This window comes from Lolium perenne, chromosome 7 (assembly GCF_019359855.2).
Source record: "Lolium perenne isolate Kyuss_39 chromosome 7, Kyuss_2.0, whole genome shotgun sequence".
Lineage (NCBI taxonomy): Eukaryota > Viridiplantae > Streptophyta > Magnoliopsida > Poales > Poaceae > Lolium > Lolium perenne.
Genome location: NC_067250.2, coordinates 130,506,114 through 130,526,136, shown reverse-complemented (window position 1 = coordinate 130,526,136; position 20,023 = coordinate 130,506,114). Strand labels below are relative to the sequence as shown.

Sequence of the window (20,023 nt, the reverse complement as noted above, 5' to 3'; positions counted from 1 at the left end):
TAAATAGACACTCCTCCATGGTATGTGATTGTTGGACGGCACCCGAAGGATTCGATTAGCCATGGCTTGAGAAAGCAAAGGTGGGGAGGAGTGTCATCATAATAAAACTAAAATAAAAAGGCACTCCTTCATGGTATGAGATTGTTGGCAGGCACCCGAGGATTCGGTTAGCCATGGTTTGTGAAAGAAAGGTTGGAAGGAGTGCCATCCAAAAATAAAATAAAATGGGAGCCGCTCTTTGAAGGTTTGTCTGGCAAGGGGGTTAGAGTGCCCACTACCATTCGTTGACAACAACAAACACCTCTCAAAATTTTACTTTTATACTCTCTATATGTTTTCAAAATCAAAGCTCTAGCACAAATATAGCAATCGATGCTTTTCCTCTATGAAGGACAATTCTTTTACTTTCATTGTTGAGTCAGTTCACCTATTTCTCTCCACCTCAAGAAGCAAACACTTGTGTGAACTGTGCATTGATTCCTACATATTTGCTTATTGCACTTATTATATTACTCTATGTTGACAATATTCATGAGACATACATGTTACAAGTTGAAAGCAACCGCTGAAACTTAATCTTCCTTTGTGTTGCTTCAATGCTTTTACTATGAATTATTGCTTTATGAGTTAACTCTTATGCGAGACTTATTGATGCTTGTCTTGAAGTGCTATTCATGAAAAGTCTTTGCTATATGATTCACTTGTTTACTCATGTCATATACATTGTTTTGATCGCTGCATTCACTACATATGCTTTACAAATAGTATGATCAAGGTTATGATGGCATGTCACTCCAGAAATTATCTGTGTTATCGTTTTACCTGCTCGGGACGAGCAGAACTAAGCTTGGGGATACTGATACGTCTCCAACGTATCGATAATTTCTTATGTTCCATGCCACATTATTGATGTTATCTACATGTTTTATGCACACTTTATGTCATATTCGTGCATTTTCTGGAACTAACCTATTAACAAGATGCCGAAGTGCCGATTCTTTGTTTTCTGCTGTTTTTGGTTTCAGAAATCCTAGTAACGAAATATTCTCGGAATTGGACGAAATCAACGCCCAGGGGCCTATTTTGCCACGAAGCTTCCAGAAGTCCGAAGAGGAGACGAAGTGGGGCCACGAGGCGCCCAAACCATAGGGCGGCGCGGCCCCCCCCTTGGCCGCGCGGCCCTATAGTGTGGGGCCCTCGTGCCGCCTCCTGACCTGCCCTTCCGCCTACTTAAAGCCTCCGTCGCGAAACCCCCAGTACCGAGAGCCACGATACGGAAAACCTTCCAGAGACGCCGCCGCCGCCGATCCCATCTCGGGGGATCCAGGAGATCGCCTCCGGCACCCTGCCGGAGAGGGGAGTCATCTCCCGGAGGACTCTACGCCGCCATGGTCGCCTCCGGAGTGATGTGTGAGTAGTCTACCCCTGGACTATGGGTCCATAGCAGTAGCTAGATGGTTGTCTTCTCCCCATTGTGCTTCATTGTCGGATCTTGTGAGCTGCCTAACATGATCAAGATCATCTATCTGTAATTCTATATGTTGCGTTTGTTGGGATCCGATGAATAGAGAATACTTGTTATGTTGATTATCAAAGTTATATCTATGTGTTGTTTATGATCTTGCATGCTCTCCGTTACTAGTAGATGCTCTGGCCAAGTAGATGCTTGTAACTCCAAGAGGGAGTATTTATGCTCGATAGTGGGTTCATGCCTGCATTGACACCGGGACAATGTGATGAAAGTTCTAAGGTTGTGTTGTGCTGTTGCCACTAGGGATAAAACATTGATGCTATGTCTAAGGATGTAGTTGTTGATTACATTACGCACCATACTTAATGCAATTGTCTCGTTGCTTTGCAACTTAATACCGGAGGGGGTTCGGATGATAACCCGAAGGTGGACTTTTTAGGCATAGATGCGCTTGGATGGCGGTCTATGTACTTTGTCGTAATGCCCAATTAAATCTCACTATACTCATCATGATATGTATGTGCATGGTCATGCCCTCTTTATTTGTCAATTGCCCAACTGTAATTTGTTCACCCAACATGTTGTTTATCTTATGGGAGAGACACCTCTAGTGAACTGTGGACCCCGGTCCAATTCTCTATACCGAAATACAATCTACGCAATACTGTTCTACCGTTTTTCGCAAACAATCATCTTCCACACAATACGGTTAATCCTTTGTTACAGCAAGCCGGTGAGATTGACAACCTCACTGCTTCGTTGGGGCAAAGTACTTTGGTTGTGTTGTGCAGTTCCACGTTGGCGCCGGAATCCCTGGTGTTGCACCGCACTACATCCCGCCGCCATCAACCTTCAACGTGCTTCTTGGCTCCTCCTGGTTCGATAAACCTTGGTTTCTTTCTGAGGGAAAACTTGCTGCTGTGCGCATCATACCTTCCTCTTGGGGTTCCCAACGAACGTGTGAGTTACACGCCATCAAGCTCTTTTCTCGGCGCCGTTGCCGGGGAGATCAAGACACGCTGCAAGGGGAGTCTCCACTTCTCAATCTCTTTACTTTGTTTTTGTCTTGCTTAGTTTTATTTACTACTTTGTTTGCTGCACTAAATCAAAATACAAAAAAAATTAGTTGCTAGTCTTACTTTATTTGCTATCTTGTTTGCTATATCAAAAACACAAAAAAATTAGTTACGTGCATTTACTTTATCCAGTTTGCTTTATTTACTGTTGCTAAAATGGCCAACCCTGAAAATACTAAGTTGTGTGACTTCACAACCACAAATAATAATGATTTCTTATGCACACTTATTGCTCCACCTGCTACTACAGCAGAATTCTTTGAAATTAAACCTGCTTTACTGAATCTTATTATGCGAGAGCAATTTTCTGGTGTTAGTTCTGATGATGCTGCTGCCCATCTTAATAATTTTGTTGAACTATGTGAAATGCAAAAATATAAAGATGTAGATGGTGACACTATAAAATTAAAATTGTTCCCTTTCTCATTAAGAGGAAGAGCTAAAGATTGGTTGCTATCTCTGCCTAAGAATAGTATTGATTCATGGACTAAATGCAAGGATGCTTTTATTGGTAGATATTATCCCCCTGCTAAAATTATATCTTTGAGGAGTAGCATAATGAATTTTAAACAATTGGATACTGAACATGTTGCTCAAGCTTGGGAAAGAATGAAATCTCTGGTTAAAAATTTCCCAACCCATGGACTGACTACTTGGATGATCATCCAAACCTTCTATGCAGGACTAAATTTTTCTTCGCGGAATTTATTGGATTCAGCTGCTGGAGGTACCTTTATGTCCATCACTCTTGGTGAAGCAACAAAGCTTCTTGATAATATGATGATCAATTACTCTGAATGGCACACGGAAAGAGCTCCACAAGGTAAGAAGGTAAATTCTGTCGAAGAAACCTCTTCCTTGAGTGATAAGATTGATGCTATTATGTCTATGCTTGTGAATGATAGGACTAATATTGATCCGAATAATGTTCCGTTAGCTTCATTGGTTGCACAAGAAGAACATGTTGATGTAAACTTCATTAAAAATAATAATTTCAACAACAATGCTTACCGGAACAATTCTAGTAACAACTATAGGCCATATCCTTATAATAATGGCAACGGCTATGGTAATTCTTATGGGAATCCTTACAACAATAATAGGAGTTCACCCCCTGGACTTGAAGCCATGCTTAAAGAATTTATTAGTACACAAACTGCTTTTAACAAATCTGTTGAAGAAAAGCTTGGGAAAATTGATATACTTGCTTCTAAAGTCGATAGTCTTGCCTCTGATGTTGATCTCTTGAAATCGAAAGTTATGCCTAATAGGGATATTGAAAATAAAATTGTTACTACAGCAAATGCCATCCAAGTTAGAATTAATGAGAATATAAGATTAATGGCTGAACTGCGTGCTAGGTGGGATAGAGAAGAAAATGAAAAACTAGCTAAAGAGAAGAATGTAGCTAAAGTTTGGACTATTACCACCACTTGTAATGCTAATGCTACACATGTTGCTGCACCTCCTACTAATAATAATAGAAGAATGTAGCTAAAGTTTGGACTATTACCACCATTTGTTCACCCAACATGCTGTTTATCTTATGGGAGAGACACCTCTAGTGAACTGTGGACCCCGGTCCAATTCTCTATACTGAAATACAATCTACTGCAATACTGTTCTACTATTTTCTGCAAACAATCATCTTCCACACAATACGGTTAATCCTTTGTTACAGCAAGCCGGTGAGATTGACAACCTCACTGTTTCGTTGGGGCAAAGTACTTTGGTTGTGTTGTGCAGGTTCAACGTTGGCGCCGGAATCCCTGGTGTTGCGCCGCACTACATCCCGCCGCCATCAACCTTCAACGTGCTTCTTGGCTCCTCCTGGTTCGATAAACCTTGGTTTCTTTCTGAGGGAAAACTTGCTGCTGTGCGCATCATACCTTCCTCTTGGGGTTCCCAACGAACGTGTGAGTTACACGCCATCAGCCTTCACCGGTTTACTAGAACTTCATGGAGCTCCTTTCCGGCCGCGTTAGCAGTTCCATATCCCGGAACAGGGAGTGACAGGTCACGGTTCTTTACACTCTGCAGAGGTGTGTTGCTTTACCCATAAGAGATCTTAACCTTGGTGCCAACGGGGCAGCTTTCCCGTCCACACTTCCTTCGGTGTGAGGCCCGGTATAAGGTCTAGCCAATCATGTTCCTCCGCTACCTCGAACACCCACCCTTTGTTGCATGCCCCGACCCTGGGTCCTCACCGGTCCCATTATTCCCACTCACGGGTGGACCCCGACCACGACGACAGTCTGGGATCGAACCAAACTCCTTCGCCGGTAGCTGCAACCCATCATAGACCGCAATACCGTGGGGACTTAAGGCTTCCCCAGCCAACCGCTTGTTCTTCGAGCGACAAGTGTCTACGGACTATGTCGTGGGGACTTAAGGCTTCCCCAGCCAACCACTTGCCCTGACAGATACAAGTGTCTACGGTAAAGCGCATCCGTTGATGATGAGAGGTGGAAACACTTTTGACTACTCCGTCCCACTCCGGATCTTATGGTTAACACGGGTATTACGGCACAAGAATCACTGGACGACATTTGTTGTTTAATCCTAGATGGATATAACCCCTTGCAATGGAACCTCCACCATATCCACACAATCCATGGTTCCATTTCCCACCACATAGTCATATTCATAATTATCAAAGTAGTGGTTTTAGTTTTTATGCAATAGTGATAATCATAGTACTTTGCAAGTAATTTGATAAAGATACTCAAATGGTATGAGCAAGCGATGAACTTGCCTGAACACTGCAAAGTTTTGCAGTTGGATGGTGTGGACTAACCCTTGTCCTCTGTTTCTGAAAAATAGCATCATTGTCCGATAAGGGCAATGGTTAAAGAAGGAATTATGCATGATTCCAGTTTTAGGGTTTGTTCCCCCCTTCCGATGACATTATTATTTCATGTAAGAGGTTAATACTAAGATTGATTTGGATATACTCTATTTAGGGTAATATACAACCTTGAAATATTGTCAAGGTGTTTTTAAAATCCAAAGACATTTATGGACTAATTTTCATTATTGAAAATAATATGTGTGATTTAAATGATTATTTAAATCATCAAATTAAGATTTATTTTTAGTTGTCTTCAAAAATTCTCTTTGATATTTTATTTAGATAGAGAATTTTATGCTGATCAATTTTCATATTTTTAATTATTTTGTTAGAGCTTTTAAACATTTCTTATGTAATTTCAAAGTTTCTGTTTTTAACTCATTTTGTGAAATGACTATAATGCCCTTGGGCCCCACCTATCAGGGTGGCCCAACGGGTTAGGTCGAACCCGAGCCACTTTGTTGGCTCGGTCGGCCCACTCGCTCTCTCCTCTCTCCTCGCACTGAAACCCTAATCCCCTCCGCTCTCTGGCGATTTCCTCGTCGCCGCCCCCTTCTTGGAATTTCTCCGGCCAACTCAGGCCATCGCCGCCGGCGAGATCAGGTGGATCTGATCCGCCTTTCGACGGCGGACACGGTGGTCCGCGTCGATCTGGGATTCGTCCTCGCCACCGCGCGGCCCCAACTCGCCTGCGACCCTGGCCGCAAGGATCCATGGCGATGCGCCGCCCGCCGACGCCCCTGATGCTGCGGTGTTGCCGCGCCTGGCCGTGGTGTTGCTGGGTGCTGCGGCGCTGCCATGTCCAGGCCTGGCCTGGCACTTCCATGCCTCCGGTGTGTGCCGCTGTGGCCGCCATGGTCGCGTTTCTTCGCCCGCGCCACCAGTAAGTGCTCCTCGCCTCCCCTTCTCTGCTATCTGCACTACCTCCTGCTCCTATTCGCCTAGCTCCGCCGCTGGCTTGCTCTCCCTATAGAGAATCTAGCCCTGTAGATGTTCTGCTGCGGCGATGCAACTGTGGCCTTCCTCGATTGCTGCTGTGTGTGTGCTGCAGCCTCCCTGTGCTTCTGTTCTTGAAGCTATCCTTGCCATTTACTCCAGTATATTTATATATGTTGCCCTGGCTTGATTGCAGTGTGCAATTCTTGCAAATTTGCAAGAGCCAATGCACTTAGGTGCTCTTCAGTGTGCTATAATTCATAGATATGCTCCTTTGAGCATGCTTGTGGGCTAGGCAACACCATCCCTTGATGATGTGCTACTGCATACAATTATATATCATGTATTTGATTGTCTGCTATGCCATTGTTCCTGTTCTGTGGCCAGTTAATTTATATGGTTGATGTGTTGGTGCTAGGCTTGGCTCTAGCATGCTCTGTCAAGCCCTGATGATCCCATGATCATCAGTTGCTTGGTGAATGGCTGCTGTTTCATTCTTGTGTCTAGCTGGTGCTCTCCTGGTGTCAGTGTAACACACTGGCTTGTGTTAGTATTCTTTGATGTTTGCTCAAGCCTCTGCTACTGTTTGCAATGATCCATTGGATCATCTGCAAGGCCTGGTGCATAGCTTACTTCTCTGTTTCATTTATCTGTGTAGCTTTGATTCATTAAGTAGATAAATGAGGTGAACTGCTCTGCAGTGATGATCATATGAGTGGATTTGGTAAAGCTAGAGGGATGCCAATAAGATATTGGGAACCCTAGCTTCATTTGAACCCCTCTGGGTAATGATATATGTTCTTAGCTTCTCTGTGGGATTTGGGTAAAGTGCTTGAGGTGGCCCTGACAGTAAATCCTTGCTGTTAGGGTAGCTCCCACCTATATTGGCTTTCTGTGGTGAATAGATGCTCACTGGCTAATCCCTTGATGGATTCCCAGTGGACTTTGATGTTGACAACATGAATAGACATAGAGTGTCTATCAGTCTGATGGCATCAGTAGCTATAGGTGCTAAGTATGTGGCTAGGCTAGCTGTGTCTTCATCTCTTGCTGGATTTCTTCAGTTATGCATTAATTTCCATAGCTGTTGTTCCCATAGGATGATTTCCTTATGGCCTTACTACATTTGCTTGCACCATATGGCTTAGTAGCCAGATGATGACATAAACAGGGTATCTACCCACTTTTGCTTGTGTGATTGGTGCATATGCTTATTTATGAGCAGAACTTGGTTTTGCTCAGGTTGATTTGATGTATACCTCACTCCAGCTCCTAAAAATGTTGTTGGTGTAGAGGGTTTGCTTCTGTGATGATCTTATGCTTGCCCTGCTCCTCCTAGCAAGCCTGTGGTGCTGGATTCAGTTCTGTGGTTGTGAAGATTTGTTGAACAGCAGTGGCTGTTCAACCTGTTCTTGTGTTCTTGTGTTCTTGTGACTTACCCAGTCCGTCTCTGTCGATGAACTGTTGATTCTGGCGGTGGAAAAGGTTTTATATGAGCCTGGTGTTGATCTCCTGGTCGACAGCAAGGCCTGGCCTCTCTTGGTGACACACAGAGCGGTGTGTGTGTTGTGCTGCATGCACACTGCTTTGTGAGCAGCCTAGCTGTGTGTGTGTGCACATGCTTGGTATCTGGCTTGTGTCTTGGCTGAGAGTGGATCAGCTCGGCAGCTTTGGTCATATCCTCTCCAATTCTATTTGATTTTTAACCTGCCAAGTGGCTATGCCACTTGGCATAACTTGATTTTGCTTTGCTTTATGCAGGGATCAATCTGATGATCCAGATGGATATGAAGATCATCCAAACCAAGTTCAAGTGAAGATTTATTTGTAGTATTTAGGATAGAATCATTCTCTTGTAATTTTCCTTTATTTTCTTTCTTCCATTTTGTCAATTTATGTAATGTGTTGTAATATTTCATATTACTATTCTGGATATTGTAAATGACATTGTATTTTGTGTGATTATCAATAAAGCTCAAGTTTTCCTTAATGAGCTTTATTTAAGTATTTTACTATTCATATTCTTGATTACTTATAATTGTGGAATGAATTATCTCAAGTTTGTATTATGTGATATCAAGTTGATGTTTGAATTTGAAATTCAAATTCAAATTTGGTTTGAATTCAATCATACAACTTAATTTTTAATTCAATCATGCAACTTAAGATTGTGATGCATCTTCTCTTCTCTCTTCTCAAAACCCTAATCTAGTTAAGTAAGAACAAGTTCATCGCACTCTCGAAACCCTAACCCTGTAGGATGTCGAGAGAGAAACCTGTCCCCCTTCGATGCAGTTTTGTTTTAAAAGCGCGAAATTTCCCCGTAATTTACAATACAATGCACATCCCTTTCTAAAATCTACCCCTCGATCGTCTCTAAACCTGGGACATTACAACCATTTACCTTTGGCGGAATTCTCATATAACAATAGTTATCAGAGTAGCATCCAGATGGCACCGTACGAGGCATTGTACGGAAGAAAGTGTAGATCACCAATTTGTTGGTTTGAAACCGGAGAGAACAAGGAGTTTACACCGGACTACATCAAGGAAAGACAAGGAGTCATCGAGGTGATCCGGGATAGACTCAAAATAGCTCAGAGTCGTCAGAAGAGTTACGCCGACCTAAGAAGAAGAGATTGGGAACCAAAAGTAGGTGACATGGTATATTTAAAGGTTAGCCCAATGAAAGGACTTAAGAGGTTCGGAGTGAAAGGAAAGTTAAGTCCTCGATATATAGGACCATTTAAGAATCGAGGAACAGCTTTTGAGTTGGAATTACCGGCGCAACTAAGTCAAGTTCACAATGTATTTCATGTATCCCAACTCAGAAAGTGTTTGAAGGCACCAGATGATCCTATCACATATGAAGAAATAGAATTGCAATCTGACCTAACTTATGTGGAAAGACCTGAAAAGATCTTAGAAGTACAATGGAAGAAGTTAAGGAACAGAGCAATCAAATACTGCAAAGTGCAATGGCAACATCATCCTGAGCGAGAAGCAACTTGGGAGATGGAAGAAGAACTCAGGAAGTCTTACCCCGAGATGTTCAGGTACAAATCTTAACTTCGGGATGAAGTTTCTGTTAAGGGGGAGAGGCTGTAATAACCCAGAACATAGGAACAACGAAGGGTAGATTTAGAAATGGGATGTGCATTTCATCGCAAAACGGGGGAAATTTTCGCGCCTTATTGCAACTAAACCTAAGAGGGATCGAGATTCTCTCTCATTTTGCACTTAGGGTTAGGCAATGTGAGTTAGGGAAATTTCGACATGATCTCTTTTGTATCTTATTGATTTGGGGAATGATTGCATTTTACAAGTGTTAATACATTTAACAATAAGCATTACACAATATAAATATGAATTCACAATTCAAACACAACTTATGAAATCAAATGACTTTGAATTACACATTGAATATTAAGTACAATATTTAATTCACAATATAAACATTACATAAAGCAAAAGCTCATAAACAAAAACTTGAGCTTTATTGATGATCAACAGAAAATACAATGTCTTTACAATATTCTTGATACAAGAATTATGAAATAATAAACAGAAATGAAAAAGAAAAAGTACAAGTTTGTCCTAAACTAAAACCTAGACTAAATGTCCTGAAGAATATCTTCTGGTCATATTCAACTTCAAACCCGCAAAATAGAATCACAAGTGCTAGCCAGAATGTTAGTGTTAGAAATTCAGTTTGGACAGAGTAAATAGAATTCAGTTTGGACAGAGTACACTGTCATTGCACACTTGTGCTTGTCCAAAGCCTGGACAGCACAAGATAAGAGCAAGCAGACCAGAACTGAGCAGCACCAGAGGGCTCAAGTTTCAGCATATGAGAGCTTGTGCTGGGCAAGCCACAGCAAGGCAATGCAAGAGCTGAGTCACAAAGCAAGCCAGACCTATGTGTCATGGCCAGAATAGAAGTAGGAATCATATAAAAGGAACACAAACCCTAGAACCATGACAGTCGACCAGATAGGATAACTCACCAGGTAAGGGTGAAGCTAGAGCAACACAAAGTTCATCCAGTTCTTGCTCAAGAACAGAACCAACATACACAACCACTCATCCACCAGAAATCATGGTGACCTAGAAGATCAACCAGGATCTGGAGGTGAAGGGCTGTACACAAACCACAAGTCTGCAACAACAAAACATTTCATTCTAGGAGCTGGAACAAGGTATACTAAGTTCCTGGACAGATCCAATGGATCTAATCCACAAAATATGCATGACACAGTCATGGGGTTGAGCAGATGCTCAACAGGGTGAATCATCACTTGGTTTTCACCAAGGATCACTGCTAGTCTAAAAAACCACCAAAATAGAAACCGTCCAGATACAGATCTTGTGCACAGAAGCAAGATCTGATGCACAGATAGCACCAGTAGAGGTATTGCAATAATTAGTAGCTAGTATAGACTACACAGAAAATCCTAGGCACCTAACCATCAGTAAACCCTAGATTTCATCACAGGCAAGCATATTGGCATTCATAGTTAGTATGATCCCCAGATATGCAAGCAAAGTTGAGTAGCCACAAGATCCAACCAAATAGGTGAGCAACCAATCAGTAGCAAGGCTACTGAGGTCACATCACACTTAGCACCATTTAAAGTAAAGCCAACTATAGAACATCATCATCCAAAATTGGATTCAGATTCATTTGCTTGTTAAATCATCATGAACAACAAATTAATTTACAAGCAAATAATTTAAATCATCACTGCATAAGCAGTTCATCATGAATCAATTTATTCAAGCATGAATATATCACAGATCCATGCTATTTACTGACAGTAGCATACTGTAAGGCAACATAGTACAAACACTGCATCATAGCCACTGGATCAAGTCCAGTGAGCTAGAATAAGCAACAGCACAAGTATGCAGTAGCATAGTGATGCTTGAGCATCAGCATCAACAAGGAAATTGCTTCACTTAGTCACAGAATTAAACAGCAACCAAGCACTAACATTTAATTGATCAACTGGAACAATTGAATCAAGTCAAGCCACACAGATAAGCCAGCCAGCAAGAAATGGTTGATCCAATGGATCAATGGCTTACAAAGAAGGCACAAAGAACCTCACACATCACTGACATTCACAAGTGTCACAAATGCACAGCAGTACACCTAGACAAGCAAGTGTAGATTGCCAGTAAGCTTAAGCAAGCCATAAGCATGAACAGCATGGTATATCAAGCTCATAAGCAAGCACAGCATAGCATAGCAAGATCAGATCATGCTAGGAGTAATAGATAAGCAAAACAGAGCATGTACAGCAAGCGAGGCAGCACTGGCCAGTACCAGAAATTGGTAGATTGGCCATAGCTTGCACAAAATGGAAGCACAGGCAGCATTAGGCAGCTATGGCAAAGCTCTGTGTGATCACAAGATCACCAGAGAGCAGTAGAATAGGAGGAAGAAGAAGCACAGTAACTTGGGAGGCGCACAGACATGGAGAAGGAAAGGAGGAGGAGAAGAAACTTACATGCGCCTGGTGGCAGAGGCTATGGCATGGCGACGAGGCAGTGCTCGCGCGGCCATAGCAGCTGCAAGACCCAGGGTAGGCGCCGGCGTTACGCCGACGAGCACGAACACCACCACAACAGCACGGCACGGAGACGACAGCACTGGTACTGCAAGCAGCACCGCACCAGGTCGGTCTCAGGGGGCGCGCACGTCGACGGCGAGGACGAGAGTTCGCCGGAGACCACCAAATCGCCCGTGGCGATTCTCCAGTGGATCCAGAACAAAGGCGATTCTCCAGGAGAGGAAGAGATTGGAGAAACCACGTGGATAGATCGATAGATCGTCTCGCGATGGTCCAGATCAGGTAGGTGGCGACGGTAGGGAGGCCAGGAGGTGGCCGGAGCACGGCGGCGGCCATGGCGGCGACGCCATCGCCACGGGATCGCGAGAGGTTAGGGTTAGGCCAAGTGAGCGAGAGAGACGAGTGAGTGAGCGAGGTGGGCCACTTCGGCGCCACCGAGCTACTATGGGGCATGCCTTAGTGGGCTGTTAGTTAGTGGGCTGGCCCAATAGGGGCCAGGGGTATTTTGGACTTTTCACTATTTAGAAAAAGGCCAGAATTTCATCAACTTTTAGTAAATAAAATACAACTCTAAGAATCCATTAAAAATTGGATTAGTGAATGAAAAATAAATCTTAACCAGAATAAAATATGAAATAGAATTTAAGAAACAAATTCAAAATTATGAATTTGAAGAATTTAAGATAATAACTTGGAATTTCAAACTATTATTTCCTTGTATTTAAAATTCAAGGAAAAATCTCAACTAAGTTCAAATACTTATTTTCAAACATTTCAAAAGGAAATTCTATTATTCCAAGTCATTTCTATTAAGAAAGGTATTTTTCAAAGAAAAATACTCTATTCCTTTTTATTCCAAAAACTATAGAGACAACTCTATAATTTCAAATTATTTTTGGAATGAATAAATGAATCACCAAGTAAAGTAGTTTTACTTTGAAGTATTTTACTTTATGTAAGTTAAAGTGGTTTACACATTAAATCAATTGCAAGTTAATGCCAAAGGCATAAATCTTAACTCAACCCTAAATTGTAATAACTCATTGGGGTAAAGGGATTCAACATAAAATAATACATCCATGATTGCATTATTTGGATTTTATAACATTGTCCTTACCGGACAATGATGCTTCTTACAGAACCCGAGGTCCAGGTTCCATCAACTGCATTGAACTGCACTAGCTCGCAGTCCACAGGCAAGTTCACCCTTGCTCATGTCAACTTGATTATTTTCTACTACTTTAATGCAAAGCTATATACTTTTCATTCCTGCATCGCAAATAAATGTTACTTTCCAACTATGAATATGACTATGTGGCGGGCAATGGAACCATGGTATGTGTTGATATGGTGGAGGTTCCATTGCATGGGTTATATCACCCTAGGATTAATTACCAATGCCGTCCAGTGATTCTAGCGCCGTACAAACCGCGTTGACCATGAGATCTATAATGGCTCTGGGGAAGCCAGCCGTATCTTTTCCCTTCTGCACGCCAACGGATTGGTAGAGCCGCGGGGTGTTGGAGGCACTGCCGTAGGTTGGGATAGCCTTTTAAATCCCCATCCATTAGTGATGATGGCTCTATGATCTATGATGGATTGTCCAAAGTACACCATGAGTAAAGCCGTATTATCGGGAGAAGTCTACTGGGGGTGTGCGGGTGGACAAAAGGGTGGGTTTGCAGTCGCGGAGAAGGCGGTGTGGGCTTGGATTTTCATACCTGGCCTCACACCAAGGGAAGTGTGAACGGGGGCAAGTCCCTGCGGATGGCAAAAAGGGTGGGATCTCTTGTGGGAAAAGTAACGCACCTCTGTAGAGTGTATCAAATTGTGGCTGCCACTCCCTGTTCGGGGAAGGGAACTGCGAACACGGCAGGAAAGGAACTCCACGAAGTTCTAGTCAACCTGTGAAGACTGACGGGCATAGTTTTCATAATAAAAGCAACCTTTTGAAGAAATGATTTCAAAACATGCATTGACCTGCGATTTCCTGATCAATGGTCGTAGCTAGTGCATCAAACACCTTTTTACTCTTTTAGAACTTGATGAGTACCTCTGTACTCACTTTCTTTCGACACCCTTGCTAGACTGTGATCCGGAAGTGGAGGCCATCAACGATGGAGCACCAGAAGGAAGCTACGAGCTGGTCTACGAGGAACCTGATCTTACCGGCGGAGTGGAAGGAGTAGACTATGGGATAGTCTACGGACCCGATGACACGGACACTACTAGAAAATAGCTATTCAGTGGCGCACCACTATTCCCCATCAGTGGCGCACCAGCAGTGCGCCACTACTATCACGCCACTGCTAACTTTTAGTAGTGGCGAACTACTGGTGCGCCACAACTACCCTAAGTAACAGTGGCGCACTACGCCGTGCGCCATTGAAATGTCTAGTAGTGCGCCACTATTACTCCAAAGGGGTGCGCCACTGTTGTTGAGAAGTAGTGCGCCACTACTGTCTGTTTCTGGTGCGCCACTACTGCCTCCTGGGGTGCGCCACTGTTACCTCGAGCTGGTGCGCTATTGTTGGTTGTCGCGGTGCGCCACTGTTGTATCACAGACGTGCGCCATTGCTAGCAGCTTTGGTGCGCCACTGCTACTTTCGAAGGGGATCACCGAGTAGTGCGCCACAGGTTCCAGACTAGTGCGCCACTGCTACTTAGTGGTCGTGCGCCACTCATGGTCTACCAGTGCGCCACTGCTAGCATATATTTCGTTTTTATTTTTTGCATTTCTGGCTGGTATTTGAACAGGTTGTATAGAACAGTATAACAGCGCAAATACAGGATATATAACACATATAAACAACAACACAGTATATCAATACATAGTTCTTCACATTAGCCTCCATGATTCACAAGATTTCAAATATTAGACGAGTTACGGAGTTACAAATTCACAAATGAGCTAGTGGTTACACAAGATCGATCATCGTTCTAAACTACCATCACATAGAATAGAGCTAGAGTCAGTACTAGCACCATCCCGATGATAGTGGTCTTCATCAGGTTCCTCCTCCGCTCCGTCCTCTCTCCCGCCAGATAGCGTGCGTATCTGTCTTCGGCCTCCGCTCTAGTGGTGTACCCTTTGTAGCTGTTACCGCTAAAACGGTGAACCTGTATCCGACACTCCTCCCAGTCGTTGTAGCCTCCGGGAACCTTGCCCTTGTACACGACATACCACGTCATATCTGCACATATATGAACAAGCCAAAGAAACATTAGTGCACACTCATAGATGTTTGCAACGAATAAGAGCAAACTCAAAAACGATCCAAGTAGTATGAACTAAATGGAATGCCTCATACATTGTTGGTCGAAACAAATATGAACATCATGGGATGGCGTCAGCGAGGCCAGGTAGGATGCACAAGAGATTGATATTTGTGCCATCACACCAGGCTCACTGGCGTCACCCCGGAGTGTACAGTTGACCAAACATTCTAATCATCGGCATTTTGAGATACCAAAGCAAATGGAATGACAAGGGCCTCATACATTGTTGGTCCAAACAAATATTAACATTTAGGGAAGGCGTTAGTGAGACCAAGTAGGATGCACAAGAGATTGATACTTGTGTCATCGCACCAGGCTCACTAGCGCCTCCCCCAAGTGTAGTGACCATAAAATTTAATCATCGGCCAATGCAATTAAGAAGTGCCAACTCAAATAAGAGACAAGTAGCTAGTATGAACTAAATGGAATGCCTCATACATTGTTGGTCGAAACAAATATGAACATCCCGGGATGGCGTCAGCGAGGCCAGGTAGGATGCACAAGAGATTGATATTTGTGCCATCACACCAGGCTCACTGGCGTCACCCCGGAGTGTACAGTTGACCGAACATTCTAATCATCGGCACTAAAATGGAAGAAAGGCCAATGCAATTAAGAAGTGCCAACTCAAATAAGAGACAAGTAGCTATTATGAACTAAATGGAATGCCTCATATTTTGCTGGTCGGAACAAATATTAACATTTAGAGAAGGGGTAAGCGAAACCAAATAGGATGCACAAGAGATTGATATTTGTGTCATCGCACCAGGTTCACTGGCCTCTCCTCCAACTGTATAGGTGACCAAACATTCTAATCATCGGCATTCTGAAAAACCAAAGCAAATGGAAAGACGATGGCCTCATACATTGTTGGTCGAAAAAATATGAACATCCCGGGATGGCGTAAGTGAGGCCAGGTAGGATGCACAAGAGATTGATACTTGTGCCATCACACCAGGCTCACTTGCGTCACCCTGGGGTGTACAGTTGACCGAACATTCTAATCATCGGCGCTAAAATGGAAGAAAGGCCAATGCAATTAAGAAGTGCCAACTCAAATAAGAGACAAGTAGCTATTATGAACTAAATGGAATGCCTCATATTTTGTTGGTCGGAACAAATATGAACATTTAGAGAAGGCGTCAGTGAAACCAAGTAGGATGCACAAGAGATTGATATTTGTGTCATCGCACCAGGTTCACTGGCCCCTCCTCCAAGTGTATAGGTGACCAAACATTCTAATCATCGGCATTCTGAAAAACCAAAGCAAATGGAATGACGATGGCCTCATACATTGTTGGTCGAAACAAATATGAACATCCTGGGATGGCGTAAGTGAGGCCAGGTAGGATGCACAAGAGATTGATACTTGTGCCATCACACCAGGCTCACTTGCGTCACCCCGGGGTGTACAGTTGACCGAACATTCTAATCATCGGCGCTAAAATGGAAGAAAGAGCCAAGTGGTATCAACTAAATTGCATATACAAACAAAATGAAACAAACATAGCCGAACTAGTAATTAATAGCATCGATTACATATAAGTTCAACAACCATCGAAACTAATTAAACAGACATGCAAGTAAAGTGTTGGATAAAGTTTATTACAACACAAGCTCGTCTTTAGTTCACAACTACATAACTAGGCTCGCACATCAAAACTTGGCTAAACGGACGACGAAGCGTGGATAAAACCGCCGCCTTTCTTCAAGCACATCCATGCGCGGTAGTCATCACCCTGCATTTGGAGCATTGTGTCTATGTCACTGTTTGACGGCTGATAGCCGGCATAGAACTCCCCCGCGCTTCTAATGACATCTTGAAAGATGATTTCACAAAACTCTACTTGGATGCGAAAGAACTCTTGCTTGATGCCGTCGTCCCGGATCCGCGACAAGCCGTTGCCCCATTCTCTGAGATGCTCAGGCAGCGTAAGCTGCTGCTGGTCCCGTATGAACACCTCCATGTGGTGGAGGGCGTAGTAGGCATCCTTCTTACTAGAAGACGGCTTCTTGACGTAGGGGAAATTTGTTATGTGCTTATACACGTGCTTCCCGTACCTACGATTTGGCCTCTCCATGATGCCTTTAGCTTTGACGTAGCCATTGAGAGCTTCATCAAGTACAGCCTTGACATTCGTGTAGTCCGTGCTTGACTCACTATCCGCATCAAAGTATGTGGCCATGGAATATTTCGGGGTTATGGAGATGAGTGTGCAGGTATTGTCTCTGCGTATAGAATACATAATGTTTAAGAACAGGACGATAGAAATCTAAAACAAACACGTGTTAAGACCGGTGAGGGGATGACTTACTCGGGAAATACAGGCAGGAGGAGGTTGTACTTCTTCTGGTTCGCTAGAAAGAAGCCTTTGAGGTACTCGGCCGCCACTTTCCGGTCACCGGCGCTGGCCAAGTGGACGGCACGCTAGAAGGGGTCGGCTATCGCGATGCCTGGGGTCTTGTCTCTAATGATCCGCTTCGCCTTACTGATCGAGTATAGGCGAACGAAGGTGTAGTGCAGCGGATAACTGTTCAACATGTCGAAGATGTCATCATACCGCAAGAAGATCTTCTGGGCGAAGCCGCTATTGACAAAGCCATGTCCCGAGGGCACCTTGGCCACATACACCGGGTATCCATTATCTTTCTCCTTGAGACGCCGCTCCTCCATATGCCAAACACCGTCCACCAGAGATCGCATAGGACCGGGTGCAGCATCATACAATCTTTTAATTAGCATCGGCTCACCCGACACATGCACCCTCGACTCCATATCCTTGGGCACTGGTGGCCCGTCCTGAGCACGGATCGGTGCCGGCTGGCTGGCAGACTTGTCGTCCTTCTTCTTTCTTTTCCGCCCCTTCGGCTTCGTATGTATTGGGACTGCATTCTCCTCTTCGCAAGCCTTCTTCAGTGTGTTAGGACTGATAACACTTCTCACCTCGGCTATCGGCTGAGTCTCGGTGAAGTCGGCAGCTGGAGGCGTCTCCTGAGAACAGAATAGGCGCCTCTTGTTGCAATAGGTTTTCCCCTCCGCGGCAGCTTGAGAGGGTTGGCCAAGGAGATCATAGTCCATCGCAAAATTGAAGTTGCAGTCAAGGTTGGCAAACGTACTGTCCTCGTTCGGACCATCGTGAGGATCCTGTGCCATATGCATGTGCTCGTCGGCTGATGGCGGCACCGTTGTGGTGGTCTTGCCATGGCTTGGCGCCGGCACGGCTTGGGGTGTTGTCTGTGGGGTGGTGTCACTCGCCCCCAAACGAATCTGGCTCTTTGGCCAAACCATGGACCAATCGAAGCATTGGTGGAGGGTAAGGACCTCATCTTCGTCGGCACCATGGGGTTGAAAGGGAGGTACCACATCGTCGTAGCCACTAAGCACCCGAACCAGTTGAATCCTATACACGTCGGGTGCCATGGGTACACCGTGTAACTGGCGGTTGCTCGGTTGAACGATTTAGGCCTTGGCAACATCGATCAACTTGCCGTTCACAAAATGCAGGAGAGTGCATGGGACGTCGGCGGCGGCACCCTGCGGAAAACATGTAGGGCGTTAGGGATGGCTAGCTAGTCAAAGGCAAGGATATTGAAGTCATCGGAGACGAGGGTTGGTTACCGTGATGGCGTCCAGCTCGGCTAAGGTCGAGGCACCGCCGGCGGTGGGCGTGCCACTGATGGAGTGGCCGCTTGTTGGCGTGGTGCCGGGCGGCGTATTATCCGCAGCGACGGGTGCATTGAGCTGAAGTAATGGCGCCACGGGAGACACCATGGTTGGCGCCGCCGGAGCCACCAATGTTGGCGCCGCTGGAGCTACCAAGGTTTGCGCCGCCGGAGACACCATTGTTGCCACCTGCGGACTCACCGATGGCTCCACGTTGTGTGAGTTGCTGCTCGTGAAACTGGGAACCGGAGGAGGCCCCTTTTTTCCTCCCCTATACCACGCATCAAGACCGGCAACCAAGGTAGGGATGATAGAGCTAAGCGTGTTTCCCACTTGGTCCTCCACTTGCTGCCGTTGCGTCCTCTGTTGGGTCTCCACGATATGTTTCACTTGTTGTCGCACTTGCTCCTCGACCAATGTCTCGACCAATGTCGGGATCTGCGCAACTTGTGCCTTGAGATGTGCGACCTCCTTCTCATCGATGGTGGCTTTTTTCTCCTTTTTCCCCGACTTGTAGTAATCCGACCATTTCATAGAGCATCCTTCGCCGACCACACGACCAGCCGACATCGGCTTACTCAATGGATCCCTCTTCTTGTGGGCATTCAACGCCCTATTTAAAGGGTTGTCCCAAGGGGCACACTGCAAGGAGCTCGTCGACCCCGCGCCGCTACTGATTTCAGCTTCCTCCTTATCCTACGGGAGGAACATGCATGAACCACTTAGTAATTTGGATTCATCAATTCGAATGCAACCATAAAGGAGCTAATTAAGCGGGTGCACTCCTTACCAGAAGAGCCTCAAACTACTTCACGTCCGGATTGGTGGTGAGCTCCTTTGTTTTCGGGTCAACACGGTACCGGGCCAGGAGGAACTGCCTGGTTTGCTTGTTTTTGTATTGTGAGAAGAGGGGTTGGAGGCCGTTCTTCACACGCTCCTTATCCTGGGCGTCCCATTTCGGTTGCGCCGCCCTAAACCCGCCAGGACCAAGTTTGTGGGTGCCTAAGTTCAGACTCCGCATGTCCTTCCCCCACTGACTAGAATCCGACGTTGAGTCGCTCTCGCACTTGATTTTGAAATCATCGTAGTCTTTCTCGGTGATAGAAGGATTTGACTCCTTGATCTTCTCGTAACTCTCGCCCTTCTTAATCATTTTCTTCACTCGGTTCC

General features: G+C 44.7%; 1 pseudogene; it reads right to left on the bottom strand.

Annotated features, from left to right (window-relative positions):
* Window positions 1-18,343, bottom strand: part of LOC127318424 (uncharacterized) — an 80,648-nt pseudogene extending 62,305 nt beyond the window's left edge.
* Between the last annotated feature and the right edge of the window lie 1,680 nt (window positions 18,344-20,023).